The 11,443-nt window shown below is 38.5% G+C and overlaps 1 long non-coding RNA gene across 4 annotated transcripts; it reads right to left on the bottom strand.

Annotated features, from left to right (window-relative positions):
* Positions 1 to 358: 358 nt before the first annotated feature.
* Positions 359 to 4,950, bottom strand: LOC110909212. Of its 4 annotated transcripts, none has more exons than XR_002575258.2 (6): positions 4,443 to 4,950; positions 3,809 to 3,918; positions 1,781 to 1,980; positions 1,404 to 1,578; positions 561 to 810; positions 359 to 479 (listed from the first exon to the last, which is right to left on the bottom strand). It is a non-coding gene; the product is annotated as an uncharacterized LOC110909212 (long non-coding RNA). The 4 variants fall into 4 exon arrangements; XR_002575260.2 differs by having other exon boundaries at positions 3,809 to 3,909; XR_002575259.2 differs by having other exon boundaries at positions 1,781 to 1,918; positions 4,443 to 4,949.
* Positions 4,951 to 11,443: the final 6,493 nt, after the last annotated feature.

Genomic DNA, 11,443 nt, shown 5'->3' with positions numbered 1-11,443 from the left:
ATGAAACCAATTTTATGGTCGCATAATATGTCTATAGACAACTTAAATAGCGTCCTAAAAAGAACATATTATGACACTTTTACAATGTTCTAATATGTGATTACCAACTTTTAATCTTTTGATACACATACAAGCGTCCTTAAAAATTAATTTATAGGACCCTTATGATGTAACATTATAGCTACTTTAATATCAATAAATGGTCCTAATATCCCAAATAAGTTATAAAACCAATTTTTTAAACAGACCATCAACATATAACATCCTAATAGTTATTGTATAACATCAACTAATGAAAGAAATAAAATTTCATTATATTTCAAATAAGCATGTTCATAACAAAAACACTAAACATAAATAAGTTATAACATTATCTAACATAAAGTCTTAACAATTAACAAAAAGAAATTAAACGCAATTAAAGAAATAAGAAGCATAAAATCTTGAGTCATCATGCATCCTCAATCCTCATGGACTACCTACAAATAAACCATCCATGTATAAGTATTAAGTTCCATGCTATTAAAATTATTTGTATCACAAGTTTAACAAATACATACCGAGATGAATGGATAGGGCCATGCGATGGATGCACCAATACAATCTTGAATTGTAGAAAATCCACCATATGCTCTTACCAAGTTTTCATCTTTTTTTATTGGTACTTTAACGTTTACCTCACACCATTCTGGTCCAATCTCTGTACCACCAACTAGATCATTTGGGTCCAAGCTCTAGACCCTTCCTCTTGCTACAGTCTCAGTAGAGTTTAGAATGCCTTTTGCTTTTGAGGAAAACTTCATCTCCGACCTAGATTTTAGTTTTCAACAAATATTTATTAAACTCTAGTCATAATAGTGCAAAAAATCATTTTACAAAAAAATTAATAAAGTTTTAAACTAGCAGTCTAACATTTTTATAGAAAAACTAAGGAAAATTAGTTTTTAATAATCTCACGTTTACAATCTTGTACACAATAATCCCACCTTTACTCTTGGTACATAATGCCCAATTCATATCAGGATCAATGCTTATAAGTAGACTTGGCAAACGGGTCGAGTCGGGTCATGGGTCAAAACGGGTCAATTATAAAAAGGGTTGTTTTGGTTCGGGTCGAAACGGTCCGGGTCAGAACGGGTCTGGGAGAACGGGTTTCGGATCGGGTCGGGTCAGTTTTTTCTTTTAGATATACTTACTCTAGTCTAGCCCTTTCATCTAAGGCGCTAGCCACGCTAGAACCTTACTCTAGTCCGGACCTTTCATCTAAGGCGCTAGCCACGCTAGAACCTTTTCTTGGCCTACAAGCCACCAGCTCCACCTCATAAAAAAAATGAACTTTTACACAACCCATTACTAATAAAGTTGATCGTCGTACTCCTGTAATTAATAAGTTATTTCTTTACCTCCAACGTCGCCTCAAGGAATATTGCTAGCCATCGCGCTTGCAAGCCGTTCACATTGTCTGTCAAGCGTTGCTACCCATCGTCTGGCCCCAAATGCTAAACCAGAATTCATTAGTGACCGATAGATGTCATGAACAGCTCTATCATCGACTTCAACATGTTCAACCCATGTGACCTAAATGACAAAATCCAAACATGAACCCTCGAGTTTAGGTTGTATTATGACGTTTTTCTTTCATTGTAATTAGTAACATTGGCAAATAAGTTGTAGTTTGCATAGATTATTAGTATTTTTCCCCAAATATATAGTATTACTAGACTACACTCCTACTGGTAGAATAAATCGAAACAATCCAAAATTTGGCCAAGAGTTTCACCTTCGAATATCCATTGGAAGTTCTTCAATCAAACAACCCAATGGCCTTCTTCTAGATCTTGCGGTTGTGGAAGGGTGCAAGTTGTCCAAAGATACATCAACCACGGCCCATAACCCGTCAGTATGTTGTTTGCAGTACCTAACAAAATAGTATTCTCGGGTTGGAACAATTGGTGAAAAAACTTGATACTCTGAGGTCATCTAAAAAATACATATTAATTGGGTTAACTTCAAATCGACTAAAAAGATGCAAAGAATTGTACAATCGCAGACGTTTTCCAGCTCTTAGACTACTAAACAAATACGTGAGGTTTGATTCCGTCGATGAAGGACGTTATGACAATATTTTAATTTTATATCTTTTTTGGTTTTTCTTAAATTGATTTATTTTCTAAATTTAAATACACGTGAAAATATTTAAAAAAAGAATCGCACAAAACCTAATTATAATAAAATTAAATTTGTTTAGTAGTGAGTTTGCCTATTCTTTCGATTACTAACTGTGATATCAACTTATTGTTTAATGTTACACATTTCATTTATACATGTGAGCTATTGAATTGTTAATAAATGAACCAGTATGTGTCCTATCAATCTGTTGAACACATCAAATAAAAGAATCTAGCTTTAGAAACAAAGTTGCAATTACAAGCAAAACTGAAGGATGAATGGTCATTTACTACATTTTTCTTAAAACAGGTAATTTTAAATGGTCCATGTAAGGGATAAAATATATAATGAACATGTGTAAAGTGTGTAGATAGAATAGAATGAATACAAAATTCACACTCATCGATGTATAAAGATAAAATAACAAGTCCATACTCAAAATCATGAAGAATTTATTTAGTGTGCTAACTCTATGCTGCCAATTCTTCTTTTTATGAGAATTTAACAAAAAAAATCGTATCAATGTATCTTTTAAACAATATTTCTACACATATTTATGTTTTTGAATATGTATAAAAATGTATAGAACTTATTCAGATGCCTTGTAAAGCAACTGATGTTGGAAAAAATTGCCATTTGCATTTTATATTTCAACTCGTTCAAAATTGTTCATTTGTGTTGCCATATCTTAGAGGAAAAAAACAGTGATTCAAAAGATTGATTACATGTTTTCATAAACAATTATTACACGACCCGTTTAACACCCCTAGGTAGTACCCATCACATCGTACCATCAACAATGGTTATTAGTGAAGCCTTTCACTTTTGGTATGTGGATTATAACAATTCTTTTCAATATTTATAATGCCTTGGTGATATATTTGATAAGAATGACTACAGTGGCATGGATCTTTGCTGCAATAATAATTGGTCAGTGTTACACAGCCAGCCTCACCAGTATGCTCACTATTAGAAGGTTGAAACCTCAAGTTACTGATTATTAGGCATTGAAGAATGCAAATGCTGTTGCTGGGTACAGCAAAGGGTCGGTCCCATGTGGCCCAGGTATTTGGAAGATGTCTTGGGTTTCATGAGTGAAAATCTAAGAAACTTTACTTCTCCAGAAGAATATGCTTATGCCCTTAAAAATAGACACATAGCAGCAGTTTTTCTTGAGACTCCATTAAGAAAATGTTAAATGATGATGCAGCCGCGCAGCCGCTGCTGTTGCGTGTAGTGCAGCCGCTACTGCTGCGATCGTGCAGCCACGCAGCCGTCGCTGTTGCGTGCGGCACTCCTGCTGAGAAGCGCATGCAGTGCAGCCGCGGGCGTGCAGCTGCGCGCTGCTGCTGCGGGCGTGCAACCGCCGCTTCTGCGTGCGACCTTGCTGCTGCAGCGTGCATGCAGTGCGACGCTGCTGCTGAGGCGTGTGTGCAGTGCAGCCACGCAGCCGCTGCTGCGGGTGTGCAGTGTGGTGCTGCCGCTGAGGCGTGCGTGCAGTGTAGTCCCCGCTGCTGCATGTGGCGCTGCTGCTTAATTGACCAATTAGATAAATATTATTGATTAATTGACCAATTAGATAAAAATTACTCAGTGAACCTAGGACTAGCGATTAATCAGAGACTGAATTGGAACTTACATGCGTTGGTGCGATGGTAGTCACTCGAAGTGGTGGTGACCGGCGGCTTTAGCGATTAGCGAGTGTGATCGAATCACCTTGGAGAAACATACACAACTCACCTACCAAAACTGAATTCATTAAAAGTTTATTACAATTATTTCATTACCCAAATATGATACCAACTAACCTGCTGAAACTGATTCGGTGATTCGAACCCAAAATAGATGCATACACAAGCATGAGTCTATGAAATGAATTGCCCCGACCTCCCCTTTTATATAGTCACCCACCATTAAAATGGATGCCCATGATCTATTCAGTCTAATAACTACAAACTTTTCTTTAAAATGTCATATTTTAAATTATACAAACTTAAGACTAGTATCAGGAAGTAACTTCAACATCCTTCCATCTTATTATTCTTATTATTATGACTCGAAAAAACAACAGTTTTAATAATTAAAAAAACCCATTTGCACATAACAGGACCTCAAAAATCATATCCACTGCCCTATTATTATCTAATAGTAAAACTACCAAATTAATATATTTATAGCTTCAAAAACAAACACTCCATCTGATTCAGAAACAGATCTTCTAAAACATGAAACCCTAAACAGAATGAAACAGTTGCGGATAAACCAGAACTAACCTCGATCTTAATAGCTTTCTTGCTGGCTTCAAGTTGACTACCTGTACACATATCAATCAATCAGAAGGGTGAAACCAGAACGAATTAGAAAGAGAAAGAAGAATTAGGGTTCTGCGCATTTCCTTTGGAAGAAGCTTAAGCTTGTCCAGATTCCTCTCACGGGCCGTCTTCAACTTCTTCTCATTTACTCCATCATCGCTTCTTACTGAATATTTCTGGCCGGCCCAGAAACCCTAAATAGATTTTTTTCAATCAAAAAACTCATTTTGACAAAAACTAACTGGTCACGGGTTGAGTTTCGGATGGTGATTCAGGTCGGAGCTTTAAGAAATATACTTGCTTTGTTATTCTGGACCTGGAGCTAGGGTTTTGAGTTGAAGGGGTGTGTGAAAAGATTGAGTGGATCCAGTTGAGAGGAAATCGATGTAGGGAAGAAAAAGGAAGTTGAGGAATACAAGAAAAAAAAATTAGGGGGAGTTTGAAATTGGAAGAGGAATTGGGTTAGGAGGGAATTTTTTTGGGTGTGAAAATGTTTAGAGGGAATCCATTTTTTAAAATTTTTAATAAATAAGTGGGTTTTTAAACACATTATTAAAAATTTATTGCGGCGGTTAGTAATATTTTGTCATAATCTACTGTGTTTCCGTCATATTTATTTTATTGAAAGTGTGACTAAAGGTTTTAAAAGATGTGTTTCCGTCACATGAATTAAAAAATCAAACAAATATCGTGACAGCAGGTCACATTTGGCCACATGTTTCAAGTTGTGACTAAACTAGCTAGTAAATGTCACATTTTTTTTTTCAAATAGTGTGGCTAAAGGATTTGAATTGCTATACAGTGGTCACGTTAATAATAAAATGTGTGGCTGAAAGTGTTTTAAAAGATCATAAATGACCTTTAGCCATACATTTATTCAAATGTGTGGTAGAACGGTTTTGAGAAAAATGTGGTCGTAGGCCATTTTTGACGTAGTGTAAGGACCAATACATATCACGCTCATAAGAACGTAAAAGTTATGATATTAAAATTGTCCATAACCTTTTTTTGCTGCTAAACATCATCAATGTAACTAGGGGTGTTAACGAGTCGAGTCAAGCCTGAGCTCGTCTCGTTTAATTTACAGAGAGCTTGAACTCGGCTAGTTTCGATATCTATTTCTAAAGCTCGAGCTCGGCTCATGAGTAATTTTTCAAGCTCGGGCTTGGCTCGTTTATTATTTATTAATAGAAACCGACCACCACCACCACTCACCGCCCACCACCACCGCCGGCCACCACCAACGGCCACCACCACCGCCAGCCACCACCACCAGCCACCCACCGCCGGCAACCACCACCATTTCTCACCACCACCACCACCACCGTCGGCCACCCACCACTACTCACCACCACCACTACTCACCACCACCACCACCGGCCACCACCACTACTCACCACCACCACCACTCACCACTCACCACCACCACTCACCACTCACCACCACCACCGGCCACCACGACTACTCACCATCACCACCACATTGATTAAGCGTCCTATAAAGGTAAAATTTTTAAGACCCAAGTGTCAAGTGTCTTTTTAAGTTATATTATAATAAAACTCTAGCGAATAAGCGTCCTATAAAACTAATGTTTTATGACTCAAATATCAAGTGTCCTATTACGGTGTATTATAATAACACCACAATGATTAAGCGTTCTATAAAGTTTAAAGTTATAAGACCCAAGTGTCAAGTGTCCTATTAAGTTAAGTTCTAATATGACTTCGACTAGAAAGGGTCCTATAACACTAAACATTTATGACTTAACTACAACGTATCCTATTAAGTTATGTTATAATAGGACCCCAGATGATCAAGTGTCCTAATATAGTACCACATAATGGGACACTAACAATTAAATGTCTTATAAAATACTTTATTATGATCTACATTTTAAGTGTCCTATTAAATTATATTATAATAGGACCCCAAAAAAACATCTATCCTATTAAATAGTTTTTTAGGACACTGGTTTAGTAGAGTATATTATAAAAGGACCCCAAAAGTTCATTAGTCCTATAAAATAGTTTTTAGGACCCTCTTTTACAAGTGTCCCACGGAAAAGGTCCTAAAAAGCCATTTTTGTTGTAGTGGGAGTATACTCCTCATTGCTTGCAAAACACAACACACACCAAACCCTAGTTCTCTCCTCCCTCCCTCTCGAAGCCGACGACATCACATCCCTTTCTCTCGAAGCTTTCTTGATTCGGATCATCCTTGTTCTACCCTCTAACCGGTTAGTTTTATATCATTGCTTGATTTTAGATATGAGTGATGTTTGTTGATCGAGTGACTAAGTGTGATTTGATGCTTCATTTTCAAAATGTTATGTTAGTAAAATACTTGATGAACAATCTGTTAGATCTTTATAAGGATCGATGAATGTTTTGATGTTGATATAGATAATTAAGAACCGAATGGGTGTAATATAATCGGTTGTATGAATGTGTATTCGGACCAATGATATGATCGAACATGAGGTGTCGTATGATGATTTGAAACCAATGATTGATAGTCTAATGTATAAGTTATTGTTTATGTTTTGAATATGATTAGGGTTCGTAAGAAATTGTTGTTAAAACCCTAGTTTGATCGATTATAGAATGATTTGGAAACTGTTAGTGTTGATTTTATCGAATAGGAAACAGTTAGAATAGATTGCATGATTTTAGGAAACATAAAACTGATCGCACAAGTTCCCTAATCGCACAAGGGCATCTCGTACAAGCCCTGGTCGCACAAGGGAATTGCACAAGCTAAGAATATATGGGTACAACCAATAAAGCATAGTGTATCGTTTAATTATGCACGATCGCACAAGGCAAAGTGGATCGCACAAGACAGTGTTGATCACACAAGCCTTGGGCCACACACAACTGTTTAGACCTTGTTATGATTTTGGGCCATACGACCCAACTCAGTCGCACAAGTTTTATAGAATCGTACAAGGCCATATGAATCACACAAGACTAAATGGACCGCACAAATTGATTTCTGTTTAATTGTTTAGGCCGTGTACATGTTGGGTTGCTTATATTATTGATCCGGGTTGTTTCAGTCGCACAACCCGTTGTGAGTCGCACAAGTGGTGCTGGACGCAGAACAGGTTGGGCCGGGTATTATTGGGCTTCAAGTAGTGAAGCGGACAAGGCTGTTGGGCCATTGAACTTGTGCGAGCCCAATCATTTGAGTCGCACAAGTTCGGATATGATATGTACATGACTGTTAACGTGTTGAATATGTTTGCCATGATTAATACGTGTTGTAACCTGTTAGTTTACGTGTAAAACTTATGTGCACTACTTGAACCTAGACCTGACTTGTATGGTAACCATGTTAGGACGTGGTTCACCACATATAGCTCAAGTGACCTTTTTGTGTATCTGCCGAGCTAACCTAAGGTGAGTTCACACTTTCTATAAGGTATGGGATTCCCGGTGGTTTGGGAATGGGTTAAAGAACTAAAACGGAACCTACATATTCTCCTTGGGTAGAATATGTACCTCCATCCTCCATGGGAAGGATGACAACATTATACCTACGTATTCTCCTTGGGTAGATTACGTACCTCCATTCCTCCGTAGGAAGGATCACAACATATAGCTTACTAGACGAAACTCTATCATGAAGTCCCTCATTTTTTATATTGACTTAATCGTCGGGCCAATGGCGAGCGGGTCATTAGTTAAATAGCGCTATTAGGTTTGACAAGCCATACACCGTGTCGCAGAGGACGAGAGTGGACTAATGGATCTGGGCACTTAGTCAATGATGATAGACATTGACGTAGGGCACAACATGACTCAGTCAGTTGTCGATATGGTAACGGGTCTAGTGGTTAACATGGGGTAGCCCCCACTGGTTATGGTTTGGGAAATAAGGAATTGGTTAACTCATGGTTTTCGAATAAACTTATGGTTTTTGGAACAACTTTAAATGGACATCCAACTGTGAACTCGCTCAACTTTGCTGTTGATTCGTTGCTACATGCCCTGCAGATCGTTAGGTGCTTAGATGGAGCTTGCACGAGAAGGAGAGGTCGTTGTGGGACATGGACTGTTGAGTTCCATGTTAAACATTTGAACTTTAAAACTTATGTTTTGGTTTTACACTTTATGCTTCCGCTGATAACTTAAATTAGGTTAAATTGTTTTGGACACCAATTATATTGTGGTTGGTTTTATCTTTATCACTATACATTGTCCAATATGATTCGTGGCTGGATCATGGTCAGTCACGCTCCCTGCGGTGATATTCTGCTTGTGGATTTTGGGGGTGTGACATCTCGGTTAGTAAACTCGTTCATGTTTTGATCCTTGTCGACTATCATTGAGTATGTGTAAATTTGCTGAATATGATTAGTGAGCATTATAATGGTTGTTTATGATCTAGGGGTTTCGTTAGAGATTTTGGTGGATATGATTAACTATATACATGATGTTGATTGTTAAGAATGCTTGACAGAGTTTTAGCAAGATTCATTGATTTAACATCCAAGAAATTATGTAACATCTATGTGTTGATGAACTCATGGAACCGATTTGAATGATGACAGAAGTGTTATGTTATGATTTGATATATGTATGTATAATAGATCATAGAATATTATGCTCATTAAATTGCTTGGATGATTGATATGTGTTGTAATGTTCAAACACTAGAACTAGGGTTCATGTGAATTAATGGAATATGGAAACTGCTGGAATTGACTTGCAAATTAGAGTGTATAACCGTTTCCATAAATCTCGGTCGCACAAGTGAGACTGGATCGCACAATTTATCCACAGTCACACAAGTCTATACCAATTGCACAAGCCCAACCCAGTCGCACAAGTACGATGATTGGGCTGAACCTTCCAATGGGCCGCACATTGGCTCAGAAGCCAGTCGCACAAGATGTCCGGGTCACAAAAGTGGACTCAGTCGCACAAGAGGACCCAGTCGCACAAGCGGATGATTGGGCCGTAGTACTTGGGCCGAACACTTGCTAAGTCGCACAAGAACGAGGTCAAACACATCCGCCCAATTCCCCAATCGCACAACTTAGTATTGGGCCTTTATTTTGATTGGATCGCACATTAATGAATAAGTGAATTACCTGCTTGCGTGTGTGTGTGTGTGGTTGTGTTGTAAGTTTAACGAATGAGTTGTAGAAGGCCTAGTAGTGCATTGCTTATGTTATGTGGTAACTTTCTAGTGCGATTACGTGAACGACTTGAAAGCGAACTGATTATGTGTACATGAACCTCATAGGTTTTGATTGATTAAGTGAGAACAAGTAACTAGTCTTACCGAGCAAACCAAGGTGAGTTCACTTCTCTTTACAAGCATGTGTCCGGTAGGGACAATCAAACAGGCAATTCAAATAAACGGATTTTTATAAACCCACATCCTTGCAGGGGATGTGAGGCAGTTTTCACAAACCCATATCCTTGTAGGAGATATGAGGCGGTTTTCAGTAATTGTTGATGTTGGATAATACACTCACTTTCTATCACTTAAGTCCCATCATACTACAGAACAAGTTGCTTGTAGGGCAACAGGGTTATTAGTTGATAGCGCTATTAGGTTAGGCACCCTGACGACGTACCTGGATAGGACGGGCGTGAACTAATAACTTTAAAATCATGAACAATGTTTGAGAGAGCATTGGAGAAGGGCAAAAAGGAGCCGTCTGCAGTATCGAGTTATTATCAACATAACATAAGTCAATACTTAGTAACAAATGGTTAAACAGAACGTGAATGTCACACCCCAACCGATGGCGGAATCATCGGGGCGCGACACTGAGCGAAACAGATTGTTCAGAAGTTTCCATAACAACTATTTATATAATCCAGTTAAATATACGTCCCATACCGTATCCCGAATAAACAAACATATTATTACAGATAACAACTAAACAAGTAATTCTATTCCGACAACTCAGTCCAAATATTATTATAGCAATTGTTTATCTGCTTCTAGACCCCTATTCTGTTGACTTTCTGGCTGTAATGCCAGAGGACAAGATCTACAGACAACTATGCCTTAGACGCTTGGGGGCTTCTAGAAACTTATTCGAGCCTCGCTTTCCTAGCAAGTAAGCATCCTAATTACCTGTCACATACGTTAAAATAAAGTCAATACATAAAATGTAAAGGTGAGCATACAAGTTTGATAATAGCATATAGAGTTCGAATAGTTTACGCATAACCAGCACGTACACAGAGGAAAACGAAGCATGTTAATTATCGACATGGACCTATCGATACCAATGACTGCGGGTTGACCGTCCGAGACGGTTCGCAATACATGATTACCACCGTAATCCATGCAAGTAATTGTCCTTAACAACCCCCGTGTAAACAGGTGCTGAGTCCAAACTATAGTACTACGTCGTTAAGGCAGGTAGACAGCGTTCCACGTGTAAACACAATCAACAAGCATTCATTAAGTCACGTAATACATGCATATTGGTTAGCGTTCAAATAATTGGAGTAGTGTGATTGTTTGTGTTTTGATATAAGCAACGTATGTAACACCCAAAAGTGCTAAAAGCAAAAAGGGACCGAGTATACTCATAGTGATTGGTTATGGATTGAAGGGAGCGCTGAGAGTAGGGTTAGCCTGAATAGTTCGATAGCACAACAATGAGTAACGTGGAAAATAAGACAAGTGTGAATGGATCGAATGGACTGGTCGATCGAACGGCAGGTTCGATCGAACGGGCTGTTCGGTCGGCTGGTATGTCCGGTTGGACAGTCCTGTTCGATCGGCCGGTAGGCTCGATCGGCTGGACCATTCGAGTGGATTGTTTCTTCCTCTGGTGTGTTTGTGTTCGAGGATTTGAACTTTTGAAGTTTTCGTTGCAGCATTTGAGAACACTGAAGTGTTCCTACCTTTCAAGTCGGTCGATCGAACGGTCTGTTCGATCGGCCGGCTTAGCCGATCGGTTAGGACTTCAGAAGTAGTTCTCTGTG

Source organism: Helianthus annuus, chromosome 1, assembly GCF_002127325.2.
Source record: "Helianthus annuus cultivar XRQ/B chromosome 1, HanXRQr2.0-SUNRISE, whole genome shotgun sequence".
Classification (NCBI taxonomy): domain Eukaryota; kingdom Viridiplantae; phylum Streptophyta; class Magnoliopsida; order Asterales; family Asteraceae; genus Helianthus; species Helianthus annuus.
This window is presented reverse-complemented; position numbering and strand designations above follow the sequence as displayed.